This window comes from Xiphophorus hellerii, chromosome 10 (genome assembly GCF_003331165.1).
Source record: "Xiphophorus hellerii strain 12219 chromosome 10, Xiphophorus_hellerii-4.1, whole genome shotgun sequence".
NCBI lineage: Eukaryota > Metazoa > Chordata > Actinopteri > Cyprinodontiformes > Poeciliidae > Xiphophorus > Xiphophorus hellerii.
Window position 1 is genome coordinate 460,905 of NC_045681.1, and position 12,374 is coordinate 473,278.

At 44.8% G+C, this 12,374-nt stretch overlaps 1 long non-coding RNA gene and 2 other non-coding genes across 3 annotated transcripts; all 3 read left to right on the top strand.

Annotated features, from left to right (window-relative positions):
* The first annotated feature begins 140 nt into the window (after positions 1–140).
* LOC116727356 (uncharacterized) lies at positions 141–1,000 on the top strand. The gene is made up of 2 exons (XR_004340793.1): positions 141–273; positions 367–1,000. It is a non-coding gene; the product is annotated as an uncharacterized LOC116727356 (long non-coding RNA).
* Positions 1,001–4,489: 3,489 nt separating this feature from the next.
* trnai-uau (transfer RNA isoleucine (anticodon UAU)) lies at positions 4,490–4,583 on the top strand. Its single transcript has 2 exons — positions 4,490–4,527; positions 4,548–4,583. It is a non-coding gene; the product is annotated as a tRNA-Ile (tRNA).
* Positions 4,584–4,853: 270 nt separating this feature from the next.
* Positions 4,854–4,947, top strand: trnar-ucu (transfer RNA arginine (anticodon UCU)). The gene is made up of 2 exons: positions 4,854–4,891; positions 4,912–4,947. It is a non-coding gene; the product is annotated as a tRNA-Arg (tRNA).
* The last annotated feature ends 7,427 nt before the right edge of the window (positions 4,948–12,374 follow it).

Here is a 12,374-nt window from a genome sequence, read left to right on the forward strand (position 1 = left end):
TCAGCTCCTTCAGACTAGCCAGCAGCGATTAGCAAACAGCTGCTGAGCTCATTATAGAAACTGCTGCTCAGAGCAACGCTGGTAAAAACATTAAAGGGTTAATAGAGGAGCCATGTTGGGACGACTTCCTGGAGGCGGAGCTTCAGAAACAGCAGGAGTTCTTAAAGAGACAGAGGCCCAATTTTACCATGACGATTCTGCCATTTTCAGACTTTTCATCAGTTAAATTCACAAACATCCCAGAATAATCAAACCGACTCTTCACTGCGACAGGTGAGTTCCTTTCAGCATAATCAGTAAATTTAACCCAAACCTTGATGTTGATGTTCAGGTTTCAGTTTTTGTGCGTTCTGCTTTTCTTTGCAGGCGTTTTGCAGGAATAAACGTAAATCCTGAGAGAATCGGACCGGACCTGCACAAAGTAAAACACAGAAACTCCCGAGTGGCATCCTCCCCGCAGACACTCATTTCATCTTCATCTCTGGAGGCAAAGCCTCTTCATCGCCCTCCAGCTGTCCTAAACACTGCTTCTCATCACCTCACACACACACATGGCTCATTAGCAATCACTTCAACAATACCTTTTCCCTGGATGCCGTCGTGAAGCCTCTGAAGGAGATTCTCCGTTCATCCGTCCGGCTCTGCCGTCTCTCCTCCCTCCTGCTCGGTTTGAGTCTCTACAGACGTGTTTTCATGGAACGCTCACCGGGAACCAGACAGGAATAGTAAAGAACATTTAGTCAGACAACCAGGAACAAAGAGTTCTCACAGCAACTTTCTGCTCCAAAATGTTCAGACGGCGTACCGCCAGGAGGCGGCCTGGTTACCTGTTTTGTCTTTTGAACCTGGAAAATATTTACTGATGACATAATCTACCAGACTTATAAAACCAGAGATTCCTGCAGCAGTTCTGCTTTCCCAAACAAGTTTAATGCACATTGCAAAGCAGCTAGCTGCATAAAGAATTTATACATTATATAAATAAAAGTTCAAGGTTTGATATTGCTGTCTTCTTTATTAGCTGATGCAGACACAGCAATCAGGTCCAGCGCGGGCAAAACTCTAAATTATTTTTTAAAAATGAGTCTTTCGTCTGTTTGTAGGATTTTATTGTTTCCAGTGCTGCTAATCTGCTAATGCTCTAATCACAGCGCTAACATTTTGCTTAGCATTTTTGCATTTTTGGTAACTTTCAAAATGTTTAGCACATTTAACTTCCCCTAAATGCATTTTTTGGATAAATTCTAAAACTCTAATTTAAATGTCAACCTTTTATGATAGATATCAATATGATTAAATAAAGTGTTTTAGAATATTAGCCTAGCTAAGTACTGCGCTTTAGCGTTAGCGGAACTATTTTTTAAATTTCCTTTACTGAACCAGGTGAACCCCGTTGAGATCTAGATCTCATTTTGCACATTTACACAAAGTGTCAATTTGCACGTTTACCACCAAGGATATTCCTAAAACTTCACGTTAGATTAGTCATTCGATGTTTAAAATGTTGCATTTTTATGACTCTTTCTGAATGGTCACAAACACGTCTGGGTGTAAAACTAGAACACAATCAGTTCTTCACATTTCCAGTGTTCAGGCTAATTATGGGCTGTGGAATGCGGCTCTCCCACATTGCATGTGTTTTATTGTTCTTAATGAAATGGTCTGGTCCTCCCTCCTGGTTTCAGTCGGTTAGTGATGGGTCAACAGGGATGCATAGCTGAGAGGAGGGGGAGGGGCTTGTTGTGTTTGCAGTAAGACAAGAGGACTAATGATTGAACAAGGCAAGTCTGGGCTTGACTGGACTGGGAAGCTGCTGGAAGTTTCCTTCCAGTTGGGATGTCGTGATTGATCATTATTATTAAAACTTGCAGAAATATCAGTTTATGAGCAATTACTTTGTTCCGACATTACTGCTGCTAGCGCTAGGCTAGCATGTTAGCTTTGGTTGTATTTACCCAGAAAGCGCTGCATCCACTTCCTGCTGTTAGAGCGGTTTGCGCTCCGCTTGGCGTTCACATTCAAACTGAACCAGAGTTCACTTCAACCAAACCTAGACCGAGGTTTGGAGGACCAAAGGTCAGAGGTCAGAGGTCGATTAGCGTTCACAGCTCACCAACCAAACCAGACTTTATAGACAGATGAACTGGAGTTGGGTAAAAGCAGACCAAACCGGACTGGTGGGACCCTGTAGTCTCCCCCTTTGCTTTGGGGACGTCTGGGGGCTCCAGCCCAGAGAAAAGATCAACTCAACTCATCCACCCAAAAGTCAGAACCTCTTCACTTCAAGCACACTGTCCTAGCGTCCTGAGCCAATCTTGGTTAATCAGAAGAAAACAGGTGAATAGAGGGTGAATGATGACTGGGACCTTAACCCTAACCAGCAGTTTGTGTCATCTATGTTCCTATGCAGAAGTGGCTCCTTGTGTTGGAGAACGATCAAAGATTTCACATTTGGTTTAAGCTTTACACAAACAGATGACTGACTGGGTTCAATGGTGTGATCAACAGCTGAAGTCCTGACAGTCAGCAGTGTCTCTATGTACTGCAGTTGGTCAGCATGTTACTTATCAGACTAATCAGACCAAAGATTTTCTGGCCCCCTATAGATTACAATAAAATCCCCCAATAAAGAAAAAGAATCAGCTGGTCACACATCGTTCAACCAGACAAACCTAAACACACATTTTGTTTTCAAACTCCACTGAAGTTTATATCACACTTCAGGTTGCAACAAAACTACAAACCATCTTTACAGTGAAACACTTTTGTGTAACTTTAGTTTTTTTTTTTCATTCATCCATACCGCTTCCCCCCACACCTCCCCTGTAATGGCACTGTGCCCCTCCAGGGGGCGCGCCCCACACTTTAGGAACCGCTGCACCAGATGAGCAACCATCAGCTCTAGTGGCACAACCGGTCAGCGCGTGGTACTTATAGACGATACGAGGTGCCGAGGTTGTGAGTTCGAGCCTCACCTGGAGCACAGAAGTTTTAACACTGGAGTTGCACCAACAAGCTGCTAGTGATTAATATCACATTAATATATTAATCACTAATATATTAATATCACAGCTGGATGAGAAGTTCAGCCTCTATGTCAACTGAACACAAGGCATTATAGAGGAATTATGAAACTGCTGAAAATTTTCAGCAGTTTTTTTATTCTGATGAAAATTATATTTCTTCACTTGTCTGATATATTAATAGTCTTTAAGATATATTTTAGCTGCAGTAGATATTTCTACAAGCAAAGCATTGCTAGATGATCCAGTGGTGTGATGAACAGGCCCATCAGCTCCAGTGGCGGGTTGCAGTTAGGCAGTGACCAGCAGAGCAACATGTGGGAGACAAGCTGAGGTTGTGAGTTTGAGTCTCACCTGGAACAGGTTGGGCAGGTACAGATTAACTCTTCCACATGATGATGTTTCTGCTAGTGCAGTTTATTGATTTGTAGCTGAGTTTACTGGCTGTAGATGTGTTGCTTTTAATTGAAGATTCAACAAAGATTTTCTCATCATTTAAACTGTAGCAATTAGTAAAGACATGAATTAGACGGTAAGGTTTATCAAGACCCCACGCTGATGGTGGCAAGCTACTGGATAGAAGCCGCAGCTGCCCCGGGGCAATCTGACCACCAGCAGCAGGTTAGATGGGTGGAGTGTCTTGCCCAAGAACACAATGACAGAGCAGGAATTGAACTGGCAAACCACTGATTGAGGAACAAACTCCTAAAACCAACAATTACACCAGAAGAAAAGCCAAAGTTTGGAGACAGAGAGTGAGATTACAACCCTTAAAACCCAGAATTGTCCTGAATTTAACATTTAAGGTGTTCCATATTTTGAAGTCAATTCACCCAGTGACTTTAGACAGATTAATTAATGAATCCTAGTTTGGTGAACAAGTTCTAGTGGTGCAACCGGTCAGCATGCGGTACTTATAGACAGTATATGGAGTGAGAGGTTGTGAGTTTGAACCTCACCTGGAACATGTGTCTTTTATTGGCGCTATGAGGAAAGACATGAATTAGTCAGTAAGGTTGAAGGACAGTTGGAGACCGATAGTGATGTTACCAAGGCTTAGACACGGAAATGTCCTAAATATAAAACGTGTGGCGTTATTTTGAATTGGGTACACTCTGTGACTTGTTACAGATTAATTGATCAATCCTGGTTTGGTGAACAAGTTCCAGTGGCGCAATCGGTTAGCGTGTGGTACTTATAGACAGTGACCTGCAGAGTCATGCCGAGGTTGTGAGTTTAAGTCTCACCTGGAGCAAAGTGTTTTTTAAAGGGACAAAGAAACTTAAAAATGTGATAATTAAGGAAAGAAACCAGAGATCTTAGATCTCAGCTGAATTTCAGGCAACAGGAGTAGCAGCAGGTGTCGTTACTTTGAAGACTCAGCTGAAGTTTTACAGTTAGCTCAACTGTTAGCAGATTACTGGCAGGATGAGCAGGACCCAGTGGTCTGATCCACAAACTCATCAGCTCCAGTGGCGCAACCGGTCAGCGCGCGGTACTTATAGACAGTACAAGGTGTGAGAGATGCCGAGGTTGTGAGTTCGAGCCTCACCTGGAGCACAGAAATTTTAACATTGCATCAAACAAAAACCTGCCAGGGGTTAATGTAACAGCTGTAAATGATATGTTACTCAATATTAACTGAATTCAAGGCATTAAGGTGAGTTTTGTCAAAGGTTCAGGCAGCAGATCTAAAGACTTTCTAGTATAGCAGCTAGTGACCAAAGATTTAGTTCTTATCTGACATTTGAGCTGCTGAGCGTTTAGTCAGTTTGAAAGAAAATCACAAGTTTCCCAGTGGGAACAGATTCACTAGATTATCAACCATCAGCTCTAGTGGCGCAACCGGTCAGCGCGCGGTACTTCTAGACAGTACAAGGTGTGAGAGATGCTGAGGTTGTGAGTTCGAGCCTCACCTGGAGCAGTTCTAACCATTTTATTAAGATGTGATGGTTAAAATGACTTAAAATGCTTTTTTATGCCAATCAAGCCAGGCTGCATGGGTAAACAGACATTTCACCCCAGTAATAAAAATCACTGCCACTCTCAAAAATCTCAAAAATCACCGTCTCTCCTTGGTAGGAAATGTGGGATGTATTTTAAACCTTGTGTGAAGTGAAATCAGCTTTCTTACATCTTATCACTATAAACCTCCTGTTGTTGGGTTTGTTTCCCCCCTGAGTGAAAATGCTTCTCATCGGGAGTTTTTATTAGTGTCACAGAAATCCCAAACAGTCTGGAGAGGAAACGTCTGCAGTGGAAATTTCCACAGTAACCCCAACAGGTCCCATTGGCCATGCATGGCCCTCTGTCAATACGTTTAGGAGGACTCAGGCTGAATCAACAGAATCTCTTCCTCTGGAAGTCGCTCCGTTTCAGCGAAGATCTGCTGCTTCAGGACTTGTCAGCTGGTTATCAGAGACTCTGTGCTTTGTTTGCTGCAGGTCAATAACAGCTGGATCACTCCCCTCCCTCACCCGTTTCTCTGTGGCCTGCAGTGATAAAGCACAGATGTGGTAACAGATAGACGCAGATGCATCGTACGTTGGAGAGTTTATTTGCTCTGTGTGTCTTCAGGCTTCGTCTCTGCCAGGTTCTGTCCGACCGCCGGGCAAGCCCAGACTTGCCCGGCCTCCCAAGGTCTGAGGCATGCAACTATGGCTAATACACACATCACACACTCCACACACACACACTGAATGCCGAACATCTGAATCTAGAGCGTCTGACCAGCCATGACTGACTGATGCTGAAGAGCTTTTAGTTTTCTGATGATTCCTCCTTGAAACATTTTGTGATTTTATAATTTAGCAAACAGATTTGATGAATCTCAACATTTAGCAAAGAATAAATAGAGGAAGTCAGCCAGGAGCAAACATCCCAAACCTGCTAAAGGTTTCCTGAAGCTCTTAAATACCATTATTCATACCTAAACTTTATGAAATATTGTCTTCTTTATCAGCCAAACGTGCTGACTTTATGATTAAATGTACCTTAAAAAACCTCAGTCTGAGGCCTGCCACAGGCCGGCGACCCGTCCAGGTGACCCCGCCTCTCGCCCCAAGCGCAGCAGCACCTCCTGACCCCAAAGGGTCAAGGTGTTAGAGAATGGACGGATAGATGAACCTCAGTCTGAATCCAGACCAAATGCAGGCATGTGAACGCAAAGAGGACCGGGGGCCGCTTTGAAAGAGGAAGTGGACTACAGCTCAACGGCATTCTGGGTAAATACAAAGCTAATGTGCTAGCTCTGTGTGTACGTGAACAACACCTGGTGTACTAACACAGCGACTGTCATCAGCCATTGCTCCCCAGACCTGGAGTATGTGACTGTTAGATGCAGACCAATATACCTCCCCAGAGAGTTCACCGTAGTCATGGTAACCGCTGTTTACATACCACCGGATGCTAATGCTAAAACAGCTATTGGACTTTTGCATGGCAGCATTAGCCATCTGCAGAGCATCTATCCAGATGCTGTGCACATCATAGCGGGGGACTTCAACCATGCAGACTTGAAGACGGCGCTCCCCAAGTTCCACCAGCATGTAAAGTGTGCTACAAGAGAGGCTAACACTCTGGACAAAGTCTACTCCAACATCAAGCTAGGCTACAGGGCTAGACCACTTCCTCACCTGGGTCAGTCCGATCACCTGTCCCTGCATTTAATTCCTGCTTATGCCCCCCTCAGGAAAACTGCTCCAACCATCACCAAAACCATCAAATCCTGGCCCCAGGATGCGACACAGCAGCTGCAGGACTGTTTCAACAGGACAAACTGGGATGTTTTTGAACATCAGGACCTGGAGGTTTTTACAGACAGTGTACTGTGCTACATCAAGAACTGTATTGACACTGTAGCTGTGGATAAACGCATCCGGGTATTCCCAAACCAGAAGCCCTGGATGACTCAGGAGGTCCAGCGACTGCTAAAGACCAGGAATACCGCCTTCAGGTCTGGGGACAGGACGCCTACAGTACAGCCCGAGCTAACTTGAAGAGCGGCATCAGAATGGCTAAGTCTGACTACAGGAGGAGGATAGAGGGCTACCTTGACAGCAACCACAGCAGGCAGGTGTGGCAGGGAATCCAGCATCTCACCAACTACAGGACCAACCTCGCAGCTGCGGAAGGCGACGCCACGCTGGCAGAGGAGCTGAACCTCTTCTTTGCCCGCTTTGAGGTGAAGCCAACAGAGGCAGCCACACTACACCAAGCGACCCACAACACCACACCCCTCGTTGTAGAGGAGCACGAGGTGAGGCGCACACTGCGGGCTGTCAACCCAAGGAAGGCTGCTGGACCTGATGGCGTCCCTGGACGTGTCCTGAAAGACTGCGCCGATCAGCTGGCTGGAGTCTTCACCAGGATCTTCAACCAGTCCCTAGCCCTGTCTACAGTCCCATCCTGCCTGAAATCTTCCACCATAGTCCCCATACCCAAGAAACCTCACATCTCCTGCCTCAACGACTACCGGCCAGTGGCACTAACCCCTGTGGTGACGAAGTGTTTTGAAAAACTGGTCCGGGGTCACATCACAGCACTTCTCCCTCCTGGCTTTGACCCCCACCAGTTCGCCTACAGAGCCAACAGATCCACAGAGGACGCTGTGATCACGGCCCTCCATGCTGCTCTGTCACATCTGGAGCAGCAGGGGAGCTATGTGCGGATGCTCTTTGTAGACTACAGCTCTGCTTTTAATACCATCCTCCCTCACAGACTGGTGGACAAACTGGGGGACCTGGGCCTCCCTCACTCCACCTGCATGTGGATTCTGAGCTTCCTGACCAACCGACAGCAGAGAGTTAGGGTGGGAAAACATACATCCACTGCCCTCAGCCTTAGTACTGGCTCTCCACAGGGCTGTGTGCTGAGCCCCCTGCTCTATTGTCTGTACACATACGACTGCACCTCTGCCCACCACAGCAACACCATCATCAAGTTTGCTGATGACACCACAGTGGTGGGGCTCATCTCAGGAGGCGACGAGTCCGCCTACAGGGGGGAGGTGGAGCGGCTGTTGCAGTGGTGCAGGGAGAACAATCTGCTCCTCAACAACTCAAAGACAAAAGAACTCATAATAGATTACAGGAGGAATAAAACGGACATTACACCACTAACCATTGGGGGAAAATGTGTGGAGAGGGTAGCTGATTTCCGTTTCCTGGGGGTCCACATTGAGCAGGGCCTCACATGGAACATGAACACCTTGGAGCTGATAAAAAAGGCCCAGCAAAGACTGAACTTCCTGAGGGTTCTCAGGAGGAACAGCATCAAGGAGAAGCTGCTGGTGTCCTTCTACAAGTGCTCCATAGAGAGCATACTGACCTACTGTATCTGCGTCTGGTATAACAGCAGCACTACGGCTCAAAGGAAAGCTCTCCAAAGGGTTGGGAATACAGCCCAAAAAATCATTGGCTGCCCTCTCCCCTCACTGGAGGACCTGCACAGCGACCGCTGTCTAAGAAAAGCACAACACATCACAAAGGACACTTCTCACCCCGGACCTTCTCTGTTCACACTGCTGCCTTCAGGCAGAAGATACAGAGCAACCAGAACCAGAACCAACCGTCTCAGAGACAGTTTCTACCCGACAGCAATAACAAAACTAGATGCAATCAAAAACAACCATTAATCATCATGAATGATGTATGTGAGAATGTGGCTGTTCTTATTTATTAGTTGTTGTTTTGTTTTTTACCAGTTATTTGTTGATTCTTACATTGTGTGTGAATTGTGAGACAGTTATTTTTTGTTTTTAAGCATATGCACTGACTGATGGCACCTTTTAAATTTCGTTGTCCTTGTGACAATGACAATAAAGATTTATCTCATCTTATCTTATCTCTTATCTAGCTCTAGCAGGAGAAATAGATAGCATTTATTGTCATTGAACAGAATTCAACGAAATTTTCATTGCAGCTCCCGTGCAAAAGGTCAAATATATACAGTAGAAATAAGCAAACACACAATAATAATAACAATATATACAACTAAATTAACTAAAGGCACTCAACCATCCAAAGAAGTAGCAGCAGGTCCAATTATGGCAAAGTACAGATAATGTACAGATAATGTGACGGTGCAAAATAGCTAGTGGTCTTTAGTTAAAGACTAAAGAGAAATCCTCCAACTGCTGCTGGACTAGTCTCGACGTTTGACATGGAGACGGAAGTAGCTGCACACTTGCCTAAGGTCGCCACCAGGGGGCAGTATAGTGAGAGACAGACTGTCCAGCTGCCAGTTGTCAGCCAGGAGTCCAGAAAGGTCCAGCAGGACAAACCAGGACAGACTAGAGGATCATGGTGCTGGTATCATTTTCTCCTAACCTTCTACAGATTTGCTGGTTCTGGTTCTGAATGTTCTGGGTTCGCTGCCCAGCTTGTGGGGAAGGTTTTCTGCTGCTGCTCTGTTGGTACCGATCTCTGGTACCGTTTGTGTTGTGTTCTTTCTGGATGGTATTTCCAGAGCTTCCAGTTGATGTTCAGTTGGATAATAGAAGTTACAGTAACGACTCAAAAGCAAACTTGTTTTTCTCCGCTTCCCGTCTTCCTCCTCCCACTCTGGACACTCTGTCCTCAGCTGTGTCCCCATCCTTTCAGACCGGCCCCATCCACCAGGTTCAGAAAATCAAACTCCTCCCGTTTCATCTGCTGACAAAACCATGAACATGAACCCAGCCGGTCCAGCGCGCTGCTGGTACCGCAGGCAGACACAACAAGTGTAGAGCTGTGAGTTTACGGGCTGCTGGCGCTGCTGCCAGCCTCTTTATGACCCGGGAGGGTCGCAGCACTGAAAGGGCCCGCCAGCAGCCAGCGGTGGGCCACTCACACACAGCACTGCTTCTCGGCAGGCAGCTATTGTCATGGTAAACGGGGGTCTGAATGGAAGAGGATGGGCAGGACACACACACACACACACATAAAACACAGGAGGCGGGGGAAGGAGGGAGGACAAACACCCCGACCACCTCAGAGATACATCAGCTCTCATCAGGAGAAAACTCAACTTCACTCATTTTCTGCCCAAATTCTAAACTTTTATGACTTAATTTCATTCAGGACGAACATTTATGGTTTTAAAAATATTCAAATGTAACAGAAAACTGTGAATTAATGAGGTAAAACAGCTGGTAGTCATGTCTGAATGTCTTTCAAACTTCAGGCTTACAGCAGCAGCAACATGGAAACAGAAAACCTTTAAATATTTGCTTTTCTGAACACAAAAGCTTTTCAAATTACAGGACGACCTCTGACCTCCAGCACAGCTCCTGGTGGGAGACTTGGCAATAAGATGTGAAATCATCAAATTCAGAAGGAAAACTCAGAAAAGAATTCAAATTAAATCTGTATTTTTGCATTACATACAGATAAACAGCGTTATTTCTACCCCTGCAGTTTAAGGTTTTAAAACATTTTTTTACTGTGATCTGATTGTTTTGGATTTCGGACATGAATCTGATAGAAACTCTGAGAAAGATTAGGGTGATGGTATGGAGGCCTTCCAACCGGAGGAACTGGAAAACCTGCAGAAAACTGCTCTGCTGCTAGAGGAAGAAAAAGTTCATCAGCTCATGAAGAAGATGGGAATCAATGATTTCTGGCAGGCAAATTTAATAAAACATAATATTAGATTTCTCTGCTGACATTGTTTTACCGTCACTTCAGCAACAAAACACATTTAATCTAAATCTATTAGGCTTAGCAGTAAAATATTTTTTGTAATACAGAAGATGTTTTCCATGTGCAGCCAGTGCAGAGCGTCTTTAGTTTCATATCGATTCAGACGGTTTCTCAGCTGCTCGATGAAACAGAGAGATTATCCTCCACGGTTAAAAGCCCTTCTGAAAGACCTGATGTGTGCCAGGTAATCAGTAAAAGACTCAAGTGTGCCACACACCCACACACACACCCACACACAACACGCCCATCCCCACGCCCACACACACACACCTACACCCACACACACTTCAAACAGATGAAAAAGGAGGCAAAAGACAGAGCAAAGGAGGGAAAACACTGAATAAACCTTCCTCCTCCTCCTCCTCCTCCTCAGACTCTCCCTTTTCTGTTTTCTTCATCTCACTTTTTTGTCTTTCTCCCACATTCTGCTGCTTTTACAGCAACACAAACTTTAAAAAATACTTTACAGTTTTACAGCTTTTCAGTTCTCACATGTTGTTTCTGGTAAATGTTGCCCAAATATGGAGCAGAAATTATGATCCTAACAAATAGTTTTTAAACTTTGTGCTAAAGGGAATATGTGGACGTGTAAAACCTCCAGTGGTCTCTGCTCTGTTTCCTAGAATAGAAAGTCCTGGTTTTAGTTTGGCCAAAATTTCCTTTCTGTTGCCTGAGACGGAGCCAGCAGTAGTTGTAGCAATAAATTTTATTTGAAACACTTATTTCAAATGTAAACACAACACTGTAGGTGAGTTGAAATATACGTTTTTATGCGTCTGTAAAATATAGTCACCCAGGCGTCGCCATGCTGTTTACACTGCAATGCATGCTGGGTAGATAGTGTATGCTAGGTGCTACGGCGCTAGCTCCGTCCCTTCGGACTCGGCGCAGTAATTTTGCGCATTGAGGAAAATTCAGGCCTTTTGAACCGGAGCGAGTTGAAATGGCGATGAAGAGGAGCGAACAGAGGAAGAGGAGCGAACAGAGGAAGAGGAGCGAACAGAGGAAGAGGAGCGAGTCTGAAGAAAAAGCTGGAGTTTGGGCTCCTACCGAGCTAATGAAGGTTAGCATCAGGATCAGAACATTTTCTCTGACATGCTCCAACAGTTTGTTAGAAAAACTGAAAGATGTTTCATTGTCACGTTAATCCTTCATTTACTATGAATTCAGTGGGATTTTCTGCCCACTGAATGAGAAGCAAACGTTTTAACGGAAACCTCACCAGACTCACAGCTGCAGCTTCTTTTAAAGATTGTTATTAGGCCCGAGCAGCAAAGCGCTGCGAAGGCCTATTGTATCTGTACTGTTTCTTATTACGATTCTGCCCCCCTAAAGAGGTGCCTTTTTGGGGGCTTTATCATATTCAAAAACTCACCAAACTTGGCGGTCGCGACTAGAAAATTTAAAAATTTTGAATTTTAAGGTTGTCGCAAAAATCGCAAAAAAAATTGCTCAACGGCGGCAACTAGCAATTTTCTGTTGACACAATGGTATGAACGTACTTCATCGTAGAGACATGAAATTTGGTACACTTGTAGAGCTCACCAAAAGACTCAGAACTTACATTTAATGTTATAAGCCAACTATCACAGGAAGTCGGCCATTTTGTATTGAACGTCCATTTTTTACCTCGATTTTGACGTTTACAGCCTTCGTATTTGATCGAACT